The 6,066-nt window shown below is 46.4% G+C and overlaps 1 protein-coding gene across 2 annotated transcripts in view; it reads left to right on the top strand.

The window, feature by feature from the left end:
* The window catches only part of AHNAK2 (AHNAK nucleoprotein 2), a 63,822-nt gene that overhangs the window by 40,366 nt on the left and 17,390 nt on the right, over positions 1-6,066 (top strand). Inside the window, exons 2-4 of one of the 2 annotated variants that reach the window (XM_019550808.1) lie at positions 1,751-1,833; positions 2,432-2,527; positions 3,831-3,893. The gene's annotated coding sequence lies outside the window, so the exon portion shown is untranslated. Of the gene's footprint in view, positions 1-1,750; positions 1,834-2,431; positions 2,528-3,830; positions 3,894-6,066 lie in introns of those variants that run through there. The other variant, XM_019550810.1, reaches the window with a different exon arrangement.

The following is a 6,066-nucleotide window of genomic DNA, read 5'->3' as shown; positions in this document are numbered from 1 at the left end:
TCCCACACGGGGGATGATATGATGATAAATAACTTACATTTATTACTTTAACTTATTTTAAATTTTGAGTACACTGCAGATTTTTTTTCGTAGTAGCAGTTTAGGTGAAAAGGGGCTTGTAATGCTCAAAAAACTACAGCAGCGCCTCTGAGCTTTACTACCAAAGCAGCAGTTTAATCTTTTAGCAGTAGGGAAAATATGAACATACAAAGGCAGATGTGACTTGATGAGCTGAGCAGTTTTCCTACCTTGGTAACCCACATCTCCCAGGCGTGGTACTAAGCCTTATAGATCAGAAATCTACATTAGTTCCTTGTGCTGAAAGAACCTACATTAAATAGTTAACGTTCATATTTAAATGCATCATTACGCTTCAGGGTTAACACCTTGCTAACCAGGGCTGTGAATACATCTCAAGAATTATTACTGTATTTTCTTTCATAAAGCACATGCATTTCCCCCCACCCACACACGCACCCAACCAGTCAGGGGAGACTGCCTTGTGCATTATTATTTGGTGGCAGGGGAGCAGTGGCAGCATTAATTGCTGTGGCTCTCAGAGTGGCACAAGGAGCCATAGCAATTATTATAGCTCCTCTACCAATGCCCCGCTGCCAAATCTTTGGATCCTTGGGGAACCCCGTTGCTGAATAATATCGCCCCATGTGCTGGATCAGGCTGGCACGTGTGTGCAAATCTACAGCTGAACCTGGCATGCAACCTCAGACCTAGCATGCTGAATTGGTCCCCCTGCACAACCTCAAACCCAGTGCCCAACCTTAAACCTGGTGGGCTGAACCGGGCTGGCGGGCGGGTTGATCTATGAGCCCCATCCGGTGGATAGGGCTGGCAGCAGGCTAGTTTCTCTACCTGCTGCTATTCAGTTACTTAGAAGAACATTTTTCTGTGCAGTGCCTTTCAAAAACACGGTGCACGTCATACTCAGGGGTATTCTCTGTATGCGAAAACACAGCATTTCAGGCTATACAATTACAGGTGTAGAAAAACAGGACCACGTCGACAGAGCATCCCTTGGGTAGGGCGAATCAGGGTGACCGCCCTGGGCCCTGCACTTAGGGGGGCTCCGTGGAGCCAGGCGAAGCGGCCGTGGGGCCTGCCTGGAGCTGGTGCCTCAGCCCTGCGCCATGGAAGAAGCATCCAGCTGCTCACCGCCCCCCACCGCATGCCCCTGGCTTCGTGTCGGGGGCACATGGCATCTGCTTGGCCCTGGGTGCCAAATTTCATTGCTACGGCACTGCCATACCCTGCCTTGGCGGGGGTCCCATGGTCCCACACAGTGTTAAAGGGGCCCTGCACAGGCTCATTTGCCCCGCACCCCCTTGGGTCGGCTCTGCGCATAGACCACAGGATCAGTCAACTGATTAACTTGGACCAAAGCACTGAGATCCTGATGCTCAGTCCCTGTCTTATCATCAGGCTCAACCCTTCCTGTAATTCAGACTGTTTGCGCCAGTTCCTAATATACTTTTTCCGGATCAGGTTTTCTTGCTTTCATTTTTACCACAATATCTGTATCTGTGGACACCTGAATATTTTTTGCATCTTAAGGGAGACCAGCATGGTGCTATTTGAGAAACCTTGACATAAAGGTTGGATTTAAACGACTGGAAATCAGACTCTGAACACTTTCCATAACTGTATTGCTCTGTAAATCTGGCTCTTAGTAAAACTCACTGTCCTGACACTCTGTTAGCTGCGCAGGTGTTGATGGCTTTTGTGTTGTTTCCAGCTTCCGGCAGACAGCTGAGACCAGCAGAGTCTGATGCGGATGCTGATGCTGACGCTGATGCTGATGCAGAAGAAGATGATTCTGTGAGTTATGTTACCATTAGGTCCTGAAAGCATAAGTAATTGTTTAATTTATTGATTTTTTTTTTTTTTTAACAAAGATGCTGCTATTAGTATTTCTGTTTTGGGAGATGTTCTGAGGTCCAGATCTACCTTCTGATCTTCAGAAATACAGAATCCTAAAGGACAGAACTTGGTATACTGTAATTTGGCAGTAAAAGTGCAAGTCTGAGGTCTAGTGTCTTCTTTATGATTTTTTATTTAAAGCACATTTATACGGCTTTTCTCCATACTTGAGGTCATTAGAGGGACAAAAATTAGCACTTAAAAAAGGTGTAAAGCAAGTCATCATATCCTCTTGTAATTACTAATACCTCCCTATTTTGATTGAATTTCTAAAGCATTAAATCAAAAGTTTCCTGTATTCCAAAATTAAAGAAGTTGTAAAAGTATTACCTCTGTCTTTGATGCTCTCCTTTGTTGCTTTCATCCCATTTGTTTGCTTACAGAGGAAAGAACGAATGGCCATTCTGTATCTGATGATACCTGCCAAGAAATTTGGATAACTTTACTTAACAATGAAGAGCCCTTGTCCCTCATCCCTTCCATTTCTTTCTTGCAGGTCAATGAAGTGACAATAGAAGACATACGACCAAGGCCACAAGGATCCTCTCCAGTTTATGAATATTCCATAGAAGAAGAATATTTTAACAAAAAGGCAAGACATGCGCCCCAGGGCTACCTGTTACCCTTGGTTCATTGTTGGTGGAAGTTTTATCGGTTTAGAGTCACTAGCAAAAACCCCACTCTCTTAGACTGGGATTTGAACTTACTGTATCCTCTTAGACTGGGATTTGAACTTAACAACTAGTGTGTCTCATTTTATCGATGAACAAGAGAGCTTTAGGTTAGTTCTGGAATTTCATTGTGAAGAAAGAGGTATGATAAGCAACATACAACTTTACAGTAAGAAACATGCTTATTTTGCTATTTGGCTGTATCCATTAAGCAATAAAAGTTTGTTTCCCCCCATTTTGTTCCTAATTGGAGATAGGATAGAGAAGTTCATGACAGTCATAATTTTCTGGAAGATATAAACTTAAAAAAAAAGCCTGTCAAGTTTGAGTTTACATATTATAAAGGTTGTAACAAGCTGTGGGTTCTTGCAGGTTGGAACACAGGTTGTAAGGGGCCTGATTTGAAGGGTGACACCGGGAAGCTCAATGTGCTTGGAGAATTTCAAATGGCTCTAAGTCAGGGGCGGGCAATTATTTTGGGTGGAGGGCTGCTTACTGAGTTTCAGCAAGCTATCAAGGGCCGCGTGACATTTTCTAAATTTTTTATGGGCCCTGTGGGCCGGAGAGAATGGCCTGGCGGGCCCCATCCAGCCCGCGGGCCGCACTTCAAGCAGCAGCACTGAGCACTTGGCTATAATAAAGAGACAGGTTTTTGCAGCCCAACTGGAGTCCTTTTAGTATTGCACAGAGCTCTGTACATGAAAAGCACATTAAAATTATCCTGACCTTCTGATTAACAAAGAAATAAACACATAACTAATTAAACGTAGGTTTGAATAAGTAGTCAGCAGAATAAGGCTCCTTGTAAAGTAAGATATATGTTAATCATAGATATGAAAGCATGATGTCACCACAATGTGATAGACCTAAAGAAAGGCTTCCACATCATGAAACAGACATTCCCTGATTGAGGATCTAGCTCTAAATTTTCTTCATGGTGCTTGGATGTCCTGGGTACTTAGTTCCTATTAATGTTAATGAAAGTATCTGACTAAATCCATACACCCCATGCTGACATGAACTCTCTTGACTGTAATGGAAATATTCTCTACTGGGACTTAAGAGTCTCTGCTTTCAGTGTGAATCATGACTTGTAGTCACCCACAAAAAAAAAAAAATCAGCCAAGGACCTTGTTTTATGCAAGACAGCAGCCATATAAACTCCCTGTGCCTTTTATAACACCCTTGTATCTGAGTGCTCAGTAATTACAATTTCTTTTTCAGCTTCAAGAAGATCTAGAGAACAAAAAATATTCTAAAGACAAAGAAAAACTGGCTCATCCAGAGGTAAATTGAAAGCAACTGGTATTTTCTTTGCAGGCACCCCTTCTGCACAAAAGCCAGTTTGGTTACAATGTGCAAACTGAGGCTGGGCAGAAGAGATTCTGACGGGTTGCACTAGCTGCCTTTTAAATAATCACTTCATGGCGGGTCCCTTTGTATGAGCTACTGTGCTCCTCAGCTTCCTTTGATCCATATAAGTTGCGCTCAGCTGTTTCCTGGCATCAGCTTCTCTGGCATCAGTTTTGAACATGCACTCTGTCATGTACTCTGCTTCTTCATGGAAATAGGATCGTGCGGCCCAGCTGATGTAGGCCCGCCGGGGTCAGTGCTGACCTGCCCAGATTCCTTGGTAGCTTAAGCTCACCCTTCTCTGGAGCTGCTCTGGGTGTGCAGGGACATATGATGGCTGAAGCAAACAGATACACAAATGCTGTAAGGGTTCAAGACCTCAGTCACTCTTTACTTTAGTTCAGGGCCATCCACCAGGTGGCCTGTACATCATATCCATCCCCCAAGGCTTGGACTCCCTGGTCCAGGTGCTGTTCTCTCTATGGCTCCAGCTGCCACTGCTGTAGTCTGCTCCTTCCTCCTCTGGCTTCCTCTGTCTGCACTTGCTTCTTGGAGCTAAAATAGGCAATAATTTAAGCTAGAGGGCTGCTTAATGACTTTTGGTGAGCTATCAAGGGCCACAAGGTTAGCTCCACCCCTAGACAGATGACCTGCCCCCTGGTCTGTGTGGAGCAGCTAGTATTTGCTTCGGATTTGGATTCGGGGGACAGTGATTCAATTTGGTGATTCATATCACTCTCTTGAATCGATTCAGCTGAATCTGATTCAGAGACTCGGCTGCTGCTGAATCGGCTGAATCTCCAAATCAGCCCCATCCCCTGCCCACTCTCCTAGCCCCATCAATGGCTGCCCAGCCCCAGCTTCCAGCTCCTAAAAAAAAAAAGCCCCCACTGACTGGCTGCAGCTAGGTGGGGTGCAATCCCCACTGCCCCCCACTGTCCCACACCATGTGAGGGGCTCTGCCATGAGCCCCCAACCCGCACCTGCTCTTTCAGCCCCCACCATGGCTGCCGCAGCTGCCCCAGATCGTGGCTCTTTAAAAAAAAAAAAGCCTTGAATCACCAGTTCTTGCCAAGTGGGGACACAATCCTCACTGCCCCCCGCTGTGTGGGGAGCTCTGCCATGAGCTCCCAGAAGCCCTAATTGTCACTGCAGTGGCTGGTGAATGTGGGGTTTTTTGTTGTTTTTTTTAAAGAGCCAGGAGCAGGAGTGGGTGGGGCAGCCATGAGGGACACTGGGAGAATGGGCAGGAGACGGGAGGCTCATGGCAGAGCCCCCCACACAGCATGGGGCAATAAGGGGCAGTGGGGAGTGCCCCCACCCCACCTGGTTGGATCCAGTGAGTAGGGGCTTTTTTTAAAGAGCTGGGAGCTGGAGCCAGGTGGGGCAGCCATGGGGGGTGGGGCTGGGAGAGTGGGTGGGGGTTGGTGGGCACTCATTGCGGCTGGGAGAGCAGGCAGGGGATAGGGCCTGGCAGGGGTCCTCCCATGGTCCCCTCCCCTCTCCTCCAGCCCCTCCTCCCCTTCCCCCTACCTACCAGCACAGAGTTGGGTCCAGCTCCTTGCAGCAGTGAGCAGGGACTGCCCAAATCTTTGAAGCTCTCCAAATCTTTTCCAAATCAATTCAGAGAGCTCTGAATCAATTCAGACCTTTTAATTGATCTCCTGATTCAATTTGGATTTGGAGATTCGGCCGCCGAATTGGGCTGAATCTCCTCCAAATCGAATCAGCATCCAAAGTGTTGCACAGCCCTACTGGCTGCTACCTTGGGACCAGAAGTCCTGCCCCTAATCCCTGACCTCTGCCATTGGAAGTCCTTCCCCTTGTCCTGGAAGTACCCCTTTTGGGTGGGGGGGAGAGGGGGTTTCCATCTTGAAACTGGAAAAAAGCAAATCATATCCAAAAAAAAAATCAAACGTCTACTATAAATGTTATTTAAAAAAAGATTTTTGTCCTGAGTTACATATTCACATAGTGTATTTAGAGGTGATTGCATAATAGCTCAAAATACAGTCTTATTCTTGTTTATTGTATGTGTAGGGAGTGTGTGGGGGGGTGTGGGTGCAGGTTTGGTGGGTGAGGGGCTGGGTGTGGAGGGGTGTAGGTG

Source organism: Crocodylus porosus, unplaced genomic scaffold (genome assembly GCF_001723895.1).
Source record: "Crocodylus porosus isolate Cpor-Errol unplaced genomic scaffold, CroPor_comp1, whole genome shotgun sequence".
Lineage (NCBI taxonomy): Eukaryota > Metazoa > Chordata > Crocodylia > Crocodylidae > Crocodylus > Crocodylus porosus.
Note: the sequence above shows the minus strand (reverse complement) of the source record. Positions and strands in the feature narration are given on the sequence as shown.